Here is a 16,489-nt window from a genome sequence, read left to right as displayed (position 1 = left end):
TAATTGGTGTACAGTTGGTATTGTGACAAAAGAGACTAATGAAATTTAAAGTGCACAGTTTAAAATGTACCAAAAATTAACTCCATCTTTCACTGTCACACAGTGTATACAAGTCTGCCTACATCTGTCCCTGACCTCAACTGTACTAGTGTTATTTATTGCATTCCCCAAACCTATTGACTTAGTGTTAGATGTAATTGTTTTACAGGACACTTGTACTATATCCTATTAAGTATTTGCTTGTCAGATGTCTTAATGGGGTCCATGAATTAGTAAATGTATCACTGTTGTTGAGTTGTAACCTAATTCAGACTTGAAACCTCCTCAGTATTTTGTAATTTATAATCTTTTGATATGAAGAGCATATGTAACTGGATTATGCACAATGTGAGTAATAAAATAAGATGTATTAGGTGAAGTGTAAATGCATTATGATTACATATTCCAGTTCTAAATCTCCAAAAGAAACATGAAACCTAAATAACCCTATGGACTTAATAAAACCTACTTTCTATGTTTTTGCATAATATTTTCATTCATCTCAACAGGACACGCAGACAACATTTGTTTTATTCTGTTAATTCATGCCTAGGGCTTCCCCAACCAATGTCTTCATTGTTTCAAGGTCCTTTATTACAATCTTTGACAACATCATCTTCACAACAGAGAGAATTTTCCCAATTAAATAAATCGTTTCATTTAAATTAAAACCGACTGGAGTAATTTATTGATCTTTGGGGACAAGGGGGAAATGCATCAAATGTTGCCTGTCTAGCACTCATTAGCTTAATAAAGCATAGAGGAGGAGCGGCTATAGGGAGTGCTTGATGAATCCCAGGACCCTTTGGCTTTTTGCAAGGTTTATCTTTAGCAAAAGCCTGTAATGTTTTAATTTACAGTTGCTTATCTTCTGAAATGTAAATTTTCATGGCTCAAATAATTCATCGTTTGAGTAATCCAGATTAAGATGTTGTCAGATGCATTTCAGTCTCTACATTATTTAGTGGATCCCAGTCAGGAAGATTGAAGCAAATTTTCTCTGGATCTTTTGTGTAAAGGCAAAGAATATTATTCATAGGAGAAAGTTTTTAGCTAATAACTGGTTAAGTTTTCCTTCACAAGAAAACTATTACAATTGTAATGTTTTCAGAGAGTTCATCCAAATCTCATTCGCCCATGTCCTATTCACTTGCATCGTATACAATTCATTCATCATCCCCTGTGCATACTGACCTACGTTGGCTCCTGGGTCTCACAACGCCTTGAATTTAAAATTCCTGTTCTTGTGCTTACATTGCTCCAGGATCTTGCATGTCTCTATTTCTGTAATCTCCTGCAGTTTTACAAGCTTCCGCAATCTCAATGGTCCTTTCATTTTGAACTGCTGCCCATCTCTAATCTTTGGAACTCTCTCATTTTGCACCTCTCCAGTTTTAAGATATTCCGTAAGGTGTACCTGGCCTAAAGTCTCTGGTGGTTTTATCTCATAATGCTTCTGTGTACCATCAAATCCCTACACTGCAGAAGGAGGCAATTCGGCCCACGAGTCTGCATCAACCATCCAAAGAGCATCCCACCCAGATCGTATCCCCACACCCCACATTCACCATAGCTCATCCACTTAGCCTACACATTCTGAACATTACGGACAATTTCAGCACAGACAATCCACTTAATCTGTATAAATTGGGACTGTGGGAGAAAACCAGAGCAACGGGAGGAAACTCACTCAGAAAATGGGTGAAGTGCAAACTCCATACAGACACCCAAGGCTGGAATCGAACCTGGGTCCAATTGGTACTAGTCAACAGCGCTAACCACTGAGCCACCATACTGCCCAAACAGATCAAACTCATCCCTAGGTGGGCTCCAACCACCAATCTTCCAATTAATAGCCGAGCGCGCTAATCAATGGCATCCTGGAGATGAAGCACATTTATACGGATGTGGATTCCAAAGAAGAGTCTTTTGACTTGAAACATTAACTCAGTTTCTGTCTGTACAGATGCTACCAGACCTGCTGACTTTCTCTGGCATATTTTTTTATTTCAGGTGCCAGATTTGATTCACTATTACTTCAATTCTCTTCCAAGTCCTGTTCACAAGCTATTTGATCAAGACCTGCATTGTAAATTTGTCTTTCAAATCCACTATCTGATGCTACAGTAGACGTGCTTCAATTGACACTGGGCTCCATGAATTAGGCAAACACACGCTTGTTCACTCTTGAATTGGCACCTGTTGAAGAGATGTGGCCATTGAATTAGGCTTGTAGTATCTATTCACTAGACCCCTTCGCCCCACTACCCAGAAGTAAGCTGTGAACACTTAGTCTGTGAGAAAACACATGGATAAGAATTGCGGCTGATTGCAATCAGTAACTATGGCAAAAGACAGCAAGAAAGGATAAAATTACAAAAAGTAGATAGGCTGAGTATTAAGTGTCTGTCGTAGAAGATAAAATGTCATAGAATTGGGAAAAGGCAGGAAAATGAAGTTGAACATTGTCAGACTAACCTTGATTTCAATGAGCAGTGAAGCATACTCGATAGCTCGAACAGCCTACTTCTGCGTCTGTGTCGTCTGGTCTTACTATAGTGTTCTAATATTTAAATAATTGAATGGACTCCAATAAAACACAAACAATAAAACTGAGATGCAGATTGTTGTATCTCTTGTGGCCATATGTAATTTTTGCAACATTTTGGGTTTTGTAATTATATCATCATTTATGTTTAGTTTTTGTCGAGTCTTACAGCTTTGAGTGAAGTCAGCCTGCACCGGACCCCTACAAAATGATATTAAATTATTCCCAGTCTTGCCTGCTCTTTCCCCACCGCCCTGCAAGTTTCCTGGACTGATTTTTTTTTTGTCTTGGTGTACTAATTTGCTTTTCCATGACTCATGATTAGGCTGGTGTCAATACGTGTTGCAAATAGAACAGAAGGGCATGACAGGAACCATTTCACTAGGAAGCAGAACTCTGGAGAAATGTGAACAAAGTCCGATGTCTGAGTGGGGAAATGAACAGCTGTGCAGGTTGCTGAAACAAATAGAATCAGGTGGAGGTCATGAAATTCCCTCAAACTGCCTTCACCATTCATTTTGGTCATAGCTGGTCTTTATCTCAAATCCACCTTGCCTCTCTTTCATAATGCCGGATACACTTGCATCACAAAAAAAAGTAAATCTATGATGAGTTGGCTGAGCTCAAATGGAGTTCAATAGGAGGTGCAACAAATAGTTCAAACATCCCAGAGTGCTAGAGAGGAAGGAAGGGTTCAGAAGAAGGGTCACTGGACCCAAAGCATTAACTCTGATTTCTCTCCACAGATGCTGCCAGACCTGTTCCATTTTTTCCAGCAATTTCTGAATCTGTTTTTGTTTCTGATTTCCAACATGTGCAGTCAGACTCATAACGTCATAGACGTTTGCAGCATGGAAACAGACCCTTCGGTGCAACTTGTCCATGCTGAACAGATAGCCCAAACCAATCTAATCCCACCTGCCAGCACCCGGCCCATATCCCTCAAACCCTTCCTATTCATATACCCATCCAGATGCCTTTTGAATGTTGCAATTGTACCAGCCTCCACCACATCCTCTGGTAGCTCATTCCATATGTGTACCACCCTCTACATGAAAAAGTTGCCCTTGAGGTCTCTTTTATATCTTTCCCCTCTCACCCAAAACCTATGCCCTCTAGTTCTGGATTTCCCTATCCCAGGGAAGAGATTTTGTCTATTTATCCTATCCATGCCTCTCATGCCCCTCAAACACCTTATTCACTATCCTATCTTGTAGAAGAACGCCTCTACAATGTATTCGCTAAAAACGGATACCCGCGCAATTTCATCAACAGATGCCCAAGGGAAAGACAACGGAACGAGGACTTGCCGCAACCCAAAGGACTAGCCACACTACCATACATCAAGAGCATTTCCGAATTGACAGCGAGACTACTGCGACCACTAGGACTCATAACAGCACACAAACCAACAGCCACCTCAGACAACAACTCACCAGAACGAAGGACCCGATACCCAACATGAGCAAAACCAATATAGTGTACAAAATCCCATGCAAGGACTGCACAAAACACTACATAGGACAAACAGGAAGACAGCTAATGATCCGCATCCATGAACACCAACTCGCCACGAAACGACACGACCAGCTATCCTTAGTAGCCACACATGCAGATGACAAGCAGCATGAGTTCGACTGGGACAACACTACTATTATAAGACAAGCCAAACAGAGAACAGCCAGGGAATTCCTAGAGGCATGGCACACATCCACAGATTCAATCAATAAGCACATCAACCTGGACCCAATATACCGACCACTGCAACAGACAGCTGGAACTGACAACCGGAAGCGGCAGAGACAAACCACTATAAATGCCGGAGGAAACATCACAGAAGCGCTTCACAGGAGGCTACCAAGCACTGAGGATGTCACCTAGACAGGGGACGAAACATCTGCAACACAAATTACATCCAAGTCATTTATATAAATGATGAAAGTAGAGGACCCAGCACCGATCCTTGTGGCACTCCACTGTTCACAGGCCTCCAGGCTGAAAAACAACCCTCCACCATTACCCTCTGTCTTCTACCTTTGAGCCAGTTCTGTATCCAAAATGGCTAGTTCTCCTTGTATTCCATGACATCTAACCTTGCTAAGCAGTCTCCCATGGGGAACCTTGTCAAAAGCCTTACTGAAGTCCATAGAGATCACATCTACTGCTCTGCCCTCATCAATCCTCTTTGTTACTTCTTTAAAAAACTCAATCAAGTTTGTGAGACATGATTTCCCACGCATAAAGCCATGTTGACTATCCCTAATCAGTCTTTGCCTTTCCAAATATATGTACCTCCTGTCCCTCAGGATTCCCTCCAACAACTTGCCCACCATCAATGTCAGGCTCACTCATCTATAGTTCCCTGCCTTGTCCTTACCACTCCTCTTAAGCAGTGGTACCACATTAGCCAATCTCCAGTCTTCCGGTACCTCACCTGTGACTATTGCTGATACAAATATCTCAACAAGAGGCCCAGCAAACACTTCTGTAGCTTCTCACAAAGTTCTAGAGTACACCTGATGAGGTCCTGGAGATTTATCCATGTTTATGTGTTTCAAGACCTCCAGCACTTCCTCCTCTGTATTATGGGCATTTTTCAAGATATCACCACCTAGTTCCCTGCATTCTATATCTTCCATGTCCTTTTCCACAGTAAACACTGATGCAAAATACTCGTTTAGTATCTCCCCCATCTCCTGTGACTCCACACAAAGACCACCTTGCTGATCTTTGAGGGGCCCAATTCTCTCCCTAGTTATCCTTTTGTCCTTAATGTATTTGTAAAAACCCTTTGGATTCTCCTTAACTCTATTTGCCAAAGCTTCTCATGTCCCCTTTTTGCCATCCTGTTTTCCCTCAAGTATACACCTATTGCCTTTATACTCTTCTAAGGATTTGTTCGATCTATCTTGTCTATACCTGACATACGCTTCCTTCTTTTTCTTAACCAAACCCTCAATTTCTTTAAGCCATCCAGCATTCCCTATACCTACCAGCCTTCCCTTTCACCCTAACAGGAATGTACCATCTCTGGACTCTTGTTATCTCATTTCTGAAGGCTTCCAATTTTCCACCCATCCTTTTACCTGTGAACATCTGCTCCCAATCAGCTTTAGAACGTTATTGCCTGATATCATCAAAATTAGCCTTCCTCCAATTTAGAACTTCAATTTTTAGATCTGGTCTATCCTTTTCCATCACTATTTTAAATCTAATGGAATTATGGTCACTGGCCCCAAAGTACTCCCCACTGACACCTCAGTCACCTGCCCTGTCTTATTTCCCAAGAGTAAGTCAAGTTTTGCACCTTCTCTGGTAGGTACATCCACATACTGAATCAGAAAATTTTCTTGTACACCCTTCACAAATTCATCTCCATCTAAACCCTTAACACTATGGCAATCCTGATCTATGTTTAGAAAGATAAAATCCCCTACCATAACCATCCTGTTATTCTTACAGATAACTGAGATTTCCTTACAAATTTGTTTCTCAATTTCCCACTGACTATCAGGAGGTCTATAATACAATCCCAATCAGGTGATCATCCCTTTCTTATTTCTCAGTTGAACCCAAATAACTTCCCTGGATGTATTTCCAGGAATATCCTCCCTCAGTACAGCTGTAATGCTATCCCTTATCAAAAACACCACTCCCCCTCCTCTCTTGCCTCCCTTTCTGCCCTTTCTGTAGCATTTGTATCCTGGAACATTAAGATGCCAGTCCTGTCCATCCCTGAGCCATGTTTCTGTAATTGCTATGATGTCCCAGTCTCACGTTCCTAACCATGCCCTGAGTTCATTGCCTTCCCTGTTAGGCCTCTTTCATTGAAATAAATGCAGTTTAATTTATCAGTACTACCTTGTTCTCTGCTATATCCCTGCCTGCCCTGACTGTTTGACTCACTTCTGTTCTCAACTGTACAAGTCTCAGATTGATCTCTTTCCTCACTATCTCACTGGGTTGCTCCCACCCCCACCTTACTAGTTTAAATCCTCCTGAGCAGCTCTAGGAAATCTCCCTGCCAGTAAATTCGATCTCTTCCAATTTAGGTGCAATCCGTCCTTCGTGTGCAGGTCACTTCTAACCCAGAAGAGATTCCAGTAATCCAAAAATGTGAATCCTTCTCCCATACACCAGCAGTTCTTTCAGCTTTTTGTGTGAAGAAAGAATGGTTAATGTTCTCATTCCTATGGTTAATGGTCTAAACCACAGCTCAATGGGTGGTATTGTTACCTCTGAATCACAAGATTGTGAATTCAAATATTGTGCCAGGATCCAATCACAAAATCTAGGCTGCCGTATCAATGCAATGATTGGGGGTATTGTGTTTGGATGAGACATTAAACTGTGACCCTATTTGACCTTTCAGGTGAATTTGAAACATTCAGAACACTCTTTTGTAAAAGAGCAGAAATGTTTTGGCTAATACTTATATCCCAACCAGTAATTGAAATTGATTATTTGATCATCGTCACATTGTTTGTGAGAGTTTGCTGTGTGCAAATATATTGTTGTTTCCAACAATAAAACAATGGATACATTTCAAAAGTATTTATTTTACTGTAAGCAATAGGCGTGCCCTGAAATCATGAAAGATATTTTCTAATTGCAAGTTATTTTCTTAATTTAGTTACTTATATTACAACTTGGGATTTTGGGGCAGGGAATAGCAGATGTGAAATAAATAAGAAGTCTGAAAAATAATAAGTGTAAGGTGAATCAGCTCCAAGATGGGAGATGGACTTGATGTTAGATAATATTAGAAGGAAAGGATCTTCTTTTAAACACAAGTTTTTTTAGTATGTTTGCTCTTGCTCTCCTATATCTAGTAATTTGGAAGCAGGTAATGCAATGTAGGAAAATGGAATGTTTCATGTGGTGCATGTAGTAAAATACTGCTGTGAAATTCCCAATTTTCTTAACTCCAACATTGGTGGCCATGCCTTCATCTCTCTGGGCCTTAAGTTCTGGAATTCCATCCCTAACTTTTCCATCTCTTACTCTTTCTCTCTCTGTCTCTCTCTCTTTTCAGTTACTCCTTCAAACCTACCTCTTTCCTTGCATCTCTTTGTGTAGATCTGTGAAACATATTGTTTCATAAAACTACAATGTAGTGCCTTCTGATTGTTTATGATTTAAAAGGTATTATATAAATACAAGTTGTTGTGAAGAAGTATTAGTTATTACACTGGTATTGATAATGTGAAATAAATGCTATATAATAAATATTTAAATAATATATGGTATCCATTCTGTTCCAAGAATCATGCTGATTTGATTTGTGACTAATATGGTAAAAATGATTGTACAAGCCATAATGTAATGCAGCTGCCCTAATGTATACATATTTTTATTTATAGCCATATATCCATAATTTGTGCAATTGTCTTTAAAAGTTGAAGTGGTCTGTGATGTACACAAAGTAGAGATAGTTATTAATGCAGGTCAATCTGATTAACAATAGCTGCCTGATATCAACAGTCATAAATGACAGGAAGATGCTTTACATCCTCTGACAATGTATAATTTGCAGGATGATTGTTTATCAAAAATATAGACTGGGTATCTTTGACAGGTTCCAACTTGCTGAATATTTATAGAAAGAGCCTTGTAATGAAAGTTCTATGCTACAATCTGTTTTCAAATATTCACTTCCACACTCCAACTGTAATCTGTATGCCTGCTACGGAATGAAAAATCTTTTTATTTAAAATAAAAACCTCTCTTCAGCTTTCAGTTTTGCTGTTTTATCACTCTCTCCTCCTTCAGCAACTGCAAAGTCTGAATGCCATTTTTTGACGAAGAGATAAGTCTTGATAGATTAAATAAGGAGATGCCGTTTCTACTGGCAGGAGGGTTGGTAACCAGAGGACAGATTTAAGGTAATTGGCAAAAAAAACCAGAGGGGAGATGAGGAGATTTTCTTTCAGCAGCAAGTTGTTGTGATCTGGAATACACTGCCTGAAAGGATGCTGGAAGCAGATTCAATAGTAACTTTCAAAAGGGAATTAGATCTAGGCTTAAAGGGGAAACATTTTCAGGGATATGGAGAGAGATCAGGAGAGTGGAACTAATTGGATAGCTCTTTCAAAGAACTGACATTGATTTGATGGGCCGAATATGGTCTTCCTGTGCTGTGTGATTCTGTGATTGTAGATGGATGTTTTAAGTGCAGCCTGTTAACTGGTTCAGTACAGTGACCAAAGGTGACTGCCAATGTATCACCAATGTGAAATGCTTTCTGCTTCACACTATGAAAACCTGCAATATCACAATAGTTCAGGATAACAACCTAGATCGGCCATCTTGAGACAGACAATAAATGGGATCTTTCAGCATTAATCGCATCACATGAGCACAGAGCTTCTAATTAATAACAAGAACATATCATCAAACATTGCTCTCAGAGGAAATTCACAGACAGTCAACAAGTCTTTGGGCGGCACGGTGGCACAGTGGTTAGCACTGCTGCCTCACAGCGCTAGAGACCCGGGTTCAATTCCTGCCTCAGGCGACTGACTGTGTGGAGTTTGCACGTTCTCCCCGTGTCTGCGTGGGTTTCCTCCGGGTGCTCCGGTTTCCTCCCACAGTCCAAAGATGTGCAGGTTAGGTGAATTGGCCATGCTAAATTGCCCATAGTGTTAGGTAAGGGGTAAATGTAGGGGTATGGGTGGGTTGCGCTTCGGCGGGGCGGTGTGGACTTGTTGGGCTGAAGGGCCTGTTTCCACACTGTAAGTAATCTAATCTAATCTAAAAGTCTGGAGTTTTAGCGTGGATGCTGATTTAGAAATTTCATGTGCTATTTGCTATTATTCTCTGAGAAAAGAAGGCATTCAGGGAAAAACACTAAAAATCAAAAATGGGAAGCATTTATCAGTAGTCAGAGCCTACCCTAACTAACTGAAGCAATAGGCGATGATAGTGAAGATTAGTTTTGACAACATCAGGTTGACACAGTGTAGGTTGTAAATCCCAGTAGGGAACAAAATGCTGGTTTACAAAGAACATCTGTGGCCCATTGGACCTCCTGAACACTTTGACCTAGAACTTGCTCGAGTTGTGATGTTTCATCAGATTTTATTATCCTCAGCATTTTAGATCACTGTATGTTGCTGGAGATGAAAAATTGTGGGGACAATTGGTTGATGTTCCCTTAATTTTCCCTGTATTATGTATGGGTCTGTTTGTTGTGTCTGGACCACATCAGTGCACTTAGCAGGAATATTGCAATATGGGCCTCTGGAATCTTCTGAATTCTTTACCGTAGACAGATGTAGGGGTTGGGTCATTAGGTCTATTCAAGGTTGAAATAGACAGATTTTAATCAGGAATGGAATAGAGGGTTACGTGAAAAAGGCAAGAAAATTGGGCTGAGGATTACCAGATCAGTCATGATTTCATTGAATGACAGAGCAGACTTGATTGGTCAAATCCCTATCTTTATTTTACTTGTCTTATGGTATCATGTTTTCATGGATTCAAACTAAACAAAGGTGCGTCTTCCTCAGAATGTCCTTTCTTTCAGTAAAATCAACATGATATTCTGATGGCTCAGTTGAGACCAGGAATATACTGTATGGGACCAAATGTGCATCATGGTCCTATCTCCTGATTGCAACAGGTTGGAGGCTGAGGAGTAACTGCTATCTCTCTATTCTTCAGACTTATAGTCATACAGCACAAAAACAGACCCTTCAATTCAAATGGTCCATGCCAAAAATAATCCCAAGCTAAACTAGTCACACCTGCTTACTCCTGGCCCATATCCCTCAATTTTTTTCCTATTCATGTACTTACCTAAATATCATCTAAGTGTTGTAATTGTACTAGAATTAATGATTGGAGAAGGTGCAAATGATATTGAAATCTTTGGGTTTAGTGCAGTAACCAGACTCCTGAATATTCCACTAAACTAACAATCCGCAAGAATCTATTGCTGTTTGTGAAACAGCTTTGTGGCAAGTCAATTTTTGTTGTAATCCTTCCATGCTGACCTCACAAAGGATTGTAATAGCCTTCTGTCAGTCACCTGATCATCACTGAGTTGGCTGTTGGCCAACAAGTAAACGACTCCCTCTTCATTGGGTGATTTTGTTCAAGGGAAGAACACATATTCATTTTTCAATCAATACCCCAGCATGTGTAACATTTTACAAGTAATGCAAAATTGTCAATACTCCAAATTGATTTACATCAGGTATATTGTCTGAAATATCCCATTTATGGGGCAAATATAATTATGGACATCTCAAAGTGAAAGGTTTCTCTTTTATTTGAACATGTGGTTAGAGGAACACGATTATCTCCAATTCTCTCCCCATTGAGACCTTTGAATCTTACTTTTGGAATGACTCCTTGAACTCCTTCTTTAGATACAACTCACACCTTTGCATTAATTGATAACCTTGATTGTGATGTAATTCAATTTATACAGCAACCTGTATTTACGTATTCTATAAGGTAATATAAAACAACAAATAGCAAATGGGTAGAATGGTAAGAGGGGTCAAGATTAGAATAGTGCTGGAAAAGCACAGCAGGTCAGGCAGCATCCGAGGAGCAGGAAAATCGGGCAAAAGCCATTCATTAAGAATGATAAAAGGGGTAAAAACAATGACTGCAGATGCTGGAAACCAGATTCGGAGATTAGAGTGGTGCTGGAAAAGCACAGCAGCTCAGGCAGCATCCGAGGAGCAGGAAAATCGACGTTTCGGGCAAAAGCCCTTCATCAGGATGGGGTGTCTAGAATGAATAGAGAGAGGCAGGGGTGGGGGAATTGGTTCTAGAGTTTAGGGCCCAATCAACTGAAGGCCAGGATATCACGGCTGTGGAATGAGTGAAACGGGAATGAACAGGAGGCCAGAACTCGAGAGATCCCAGAGTTACCGGCTGAAGGAGATGGCATAGAAACAGGAGTGTGCAGAGGCCATGGAGGGATTGGCATTTTAGAACGCTTATTGCGGATTTTGCCATTTTTGTACCTGCCAGAGTTCGATTGACACATGACAAACGATTGAAAAAGGACGCAGTCTGTCTTGGGGCGAGTAAACTGGGCAGCAACATCGGAATTTGGCCTGCTTTTGAAATGGTGTGGAAATTGGGCAATGAATTTTAAACTATGCAGTTTAATCGGTTTGACTGTATTCAATGTTGGGGGGGGGGGGTGAAAAAAAAAGTGTTCTTTGTTGGTTTTAATGTGTCGGAAAGTTTCAGATCCTGTAATAAGGAGGGGCGCTGGGGCGGGGGAGCTACTGGCTGGACCAGATGCCTAAACGTCTTATTATCCCTCGAGAGAAGTGTAAATTTGTCTGTACTGTTCCTGCATCTTCTTGAAGAGACAAAAGTATTGAGTGCCATAGTGAAGGGTTCGAGCTGTTTTCAGTTCCCTTTTTTTAACCCTTCTTTCTTTCCTGCCTGTGTTAGAAAGGCAATTAATGAAACAAAACGGATTATAAGATTAGCTGTGGGACTTTGTGCATATTAATGACCCTGAAGTGCAAATAATGCATTTGTAATTGTAGTTCTTATGCACCAGAATGGAGCACACAGCTTTGTACCAAGGGGACCTCCTGCCGGGGATTTTACAGCGGAACTCGGGAGAGAAGTGGGGGGAAAAAAGCAATTACCAGTTCTCCAGATTTAAATCTTTAAACCTCTGTCAATTGTTGTAGCTCCGCCTGCCAAGAAAGGAGGGAAATTAAAGAGGAATGACCTATAGATTGGGTGGGGGGGGGGGGGGGGGGGGGGTGAGTTTGAATCTCGCACACACAAGGTTATGAGCCCGAAGATTATATTTATTTCAATAATGCCATCGTTCTTGTGGAGGGAACGGGGATTGGTTTGAATTGCTGATCTGGCGCTTTTCTTTAATTAATTCTACCGTAGGAAATTGGGAACCGAACGAATTTCAGGCGTCTAAATCCTACTTTCCAACCCTGTCAAGTGTTTATGAAGGAATACTTGAAATGATCCATGTCATTAAAACAAATTAGGTGTTAGCTTGACCATGGCAGGGTCAGAACGATTGATCTATTCCCTGATCTAGTAAAGTTCAGAATTTTATGTAACAATTTTGCTTAAAAAAAAAGCAAAAGCAGCGCTTAAATTTCTGTTCGGGGGAAATCCAGGCATGCACTTCTTCATCAACTGGGATTAGAAAATAGCAGGTGCAGGAAATATTGAAGCTGGGAGCTTTCGTTTTGACGTTGTTAGACTGTTAGGAAAATGAGAAGTGTATAGGGAAGAGGAACTATTGTTAGAAAGTTCTCTGGGAAGCAATTTGTGAAATCGAAATTTCCAGTTACTGTCAAACTGATTTCTGCTAAAATGACAGTAGGATAGAATTAGCGCTGAACGAGGTTGACTATAACCGTCTGATTTCACTCAGTTATCGAAATTTATTAGCACTGGGGAAAAGGCTGCTCTTTGATAGATTACCTCACTGGGATGTTCTAAACCCTCAACATTTTTGTGCAAGTTGACTCCAATATTCAAATGCAGTTTTATTCATAAAATAACCCGAATTTGCCGTTGCATCGGGTTGGGTTAGGATCGTTAATATTTATCCGGGAATATTTAAACTTCACAAAAGTCGCTGAAGACTAGCAAGGTGTACTTAAGAACGGCTGTGCTTGTCATAAAGAATTATTTCACAAAATTTTCAAGGGGGGAAAAGATGTCGCTCCTTGGCACTCTTTCAAACTTCATTTCTTCTTGAACACCAGGAATATAATCCTTTCAACAAGCATTTCGGATAGAATTGTCTCATAATCAACCTCAATATTACCATTATAGGGTACCCGTTCCCTTTTGTATTAAAAGACAAGCATTACCCGGTGAGTTGCCTAAAACAGTCAGATTTATACTGCCTGAAAGAAGTTTCCTATTTTCGATTTTTAAAAAAAAATATTTGAAATCAAAATTGAACGCACAACTGACTATAGAGAGGTTAATTCAGCGCACCCTGTCCTGTTTGAAACATCAAATTAGAGTTCAGACCATCATCTCCGTAAACCCCCAAAAAACTAACTAAAATATGTTTGAAAATCCGCGCTCTCTAATATGAGGCAACCAGTAGAAACGAAACATTAACTTTGCAGCTCGGAATAATTTGCTAAGTTAACGGGAATCCTGTTTCGTTATTCGTTATGTTGTCTTTTTTTATTATTTTTGCATCACTCCATTAACGCTCCAGGCTGAAAAATAGCTATTTGAAATAAAGTGGAAAATATTTATCCGATAAATCGTCCGAATTCGTAAAACTGAGAGGGTGGAAATTTTCAACCGTGCGCTGATCAGCCCGTTACAAATAAAAACTCTGATCTATTGTCTACATTTCAAATAATTACGCTTTAAAACATCTGAACGGATTTTGAGGTCCCTCATCCGACAATGTCTTGATTATAATCGTGTGAAAAAGAATCGAAAGCGGAAACCAGCAAATGTCTCACTGTCAATTTCACTTGTATCTAAAGACTTGGGAGTTTTTTTTTCACTGGATTTTGCAAATTATTTTCCGCTCGTTCCGAGGAGAGAAATTAAGTGAAAAGCGTTGAGATTTTAGCAGGACTGGGTTTTTCTTGACTTTAGACAGCCCAACCCTTTTCGATGCTGCTGGAGTTGAGTTTAGGAGGTGGGGAGTGGGTGGGTTGGGGGGGGGGGGGGTGGGGGGTGGGGGCGAGTGTAGTGGTTAGAGAGAAGGTGGTGAGAGATGGCTGGGGGTGTTGGAGACCGATGGATTTGACTGGTGCAAAAAATGTGTTGAAAAGCCGAACACATCAGGAGCTAGGGGTCTTTTTTTGAACAGGAAGGATAAAGCCGATGTGGCAGAGGTATTCCAGCCTCACGTTTTTTTGTTAGCAGAGTCGTGTTCTTTCCGCTGTAGTGAGCACATATAACAGAGCAAACATGAGTGGTTTGTATTGCAGTCAAAATAAATGAAAGAGACAAGTCTTCAAAGACTTAGCCCAAAATCACCATAATCTACAGACTAGTAACAAGCAAACGGAAAGATTCCAACTTTTGCGTCGAGTCTAAATGGTTAACAGTTACGAATTATGTAGAACTTGCAACAATCGTCCGTTCCTCTCCTTAGAAACGGCGCCGTTTGTTTTTATATAAGAAACATCTTCCCTAGTTGTGAGATCTCGCGCCCTTTGCTTTCTTTGCCAAAGCCGGTCTGAAGCGATAAAACTGTGCGGCAGCAAACTGATAAAAAAAACAGGAGCCGGCGTTAAACCAAAGAAATAAAAGGTACACAACAATCGCCCCCAAAGAAATGTGACATCGCCTGTTAACTTTTAGCCCAAAACTAGTGCAACTTTCTCAACTCAATGTCAATTCCACTGTCGCTAAAGGAAGATGTCGCTGTCTATTTTACTGAAAGATAATCCTCTTTATCTAGGAGCTAGTTATTAAGTTTGAAGTGTGTGGATGGGAGTACCGTGGTCCGACTCTGTTCTGGCCCGGGTTAATGGTTCTGACTCCTTTTTTTCTCCTTTCTGTGTTTAATAGTGACAGATCAAAGGCTTTACTGTCTCCCAATGGACCCCACTAAGGCCGCTCTATCCTTTGTCTGCTGTTGCTAGGATGCGGGTCTACAAGGGAAAAGTGTCACGGCATGTTAATCAGACGCGTTACAGTGTGACAATTGTCTCTCCAACTTTTTTTTTCAATTTTCTGCGATATTTCCAAAACCCATGCACCTGCGACTGCTGTGTGTGAGCTCAGGCAACTTCTTTTTTAAAAAAACTAACATTGTCTTGTCTCCAGTCCCAAAAAGATAGAGACGAAAATAAAATATAAACAATCTAAATGAAAACACAGACACACACACATACACACACACACAGACCCTCCCACACACAGACCCTCCCACACACACACACACGCTCACACACACACTCACTCACACACGCACATACACACACTCACACACATACACACATACACACGCTCTCACACACACACACATACGCTCTCACACACACACATACGCTCTCACACACACATACACACACGCTCACACACACACACTCACACATACACACGCTCACACACACATACACACACGCTCACACACACACACTCTCACACACGCACATTCACACACACACACACACACTCATACACACATTCTCACACACACACAGAGTAAACCAAAACCACTGTTTCTCAAAACGTTTCACGAGTTCCTCTCAACTGAAATATTGATTATTATTAACATTTAAAAGCCGGGGTTACTGATATTCAGAAAAGGGTGTAAACGAAAATTTTCTGAAAATACAACTGTTCTTCATTTTACAAATTCACAAAAGAAAATCCTTTCTGATTGATATAGAAAAGCGAATAGTTACAAAGGTATGGGGTATTGTAAACCTCAGACATTTTTTAAACGTAACCGATCGTTTAATTCAATCTAAATGTGTTTGAGATTGTCGTGAACAGTGGTCTCCACATCAATGTTACTGCACAACGAACGAAAACTTTCAGAATTGCTATCAGTTGGACTTCATTGATTAAAGTAAACCCCTCGGATCTACACAGCCGCTCACGGTTTTACATGTACAACTGACACACATGTCTGTACTATACAGTGGGTCACAGGGACGTACAGCGCAGAAACAGACCCTTCGGTCCAACATGTCCATGCCGTACAGATATCCTAAACTAATCTAGTTACATTTGCCAGCGTTTGGCCAATCTCCCTCTCAACCCTTCTTAGTCAGATACCTTAAAAATCTTATAATTTTTCCAGCTTCCACTACTTCCTCTGCAACTTATCCACATTTTCAATTTTGAAGATTTATTATCAAAATCAAACCCGCGTTATTACAGCAATACTGAGAATCTGTCTCCTGTAGTTTAACCTCAGTTCTTATTCTGTGTTGACAGGAAACT

The 16,489-nt window shown here is 40.5% G+C and overlaps 1 long non-coding RNA gene across 1 annotated transcript in view; it reads right to left on the bottom strand.

Annotated features, from left to right (window-relative positions):
* The window catches only part of LOC122550497 (uncharacterized), a 67,415-nt gene that overhangs the window by 5,892 nt on the left and 45,034 nt on the right, over positions 1 to 16,489 (bottom strand). The gene's annotated exons all lie outside the window — the stretch shown is intronic.

This window comes from Chiloscyllium plagiosum, unplaced genomic scaffold (assembly GCF_037043375.1).
Source record: "Chiloscyllium plagiosum isolate Xiang-an unplaced genomic scaffold, Cpla_swu_hap1 HiC_scaffold_6, whole genome shotgun sequence".
NCBI lineage: Eukaryota > Metazoa > Chordata > Chondrichthyes > Orectolobiformes > Hemiscylliidae > Chiloscyllium > Chiloscyllium plagiosum.
Note: the sequence above shows the minus strand (reverse complement) of the source record. Positions and strands in the feature narration are given on the sequence as shown.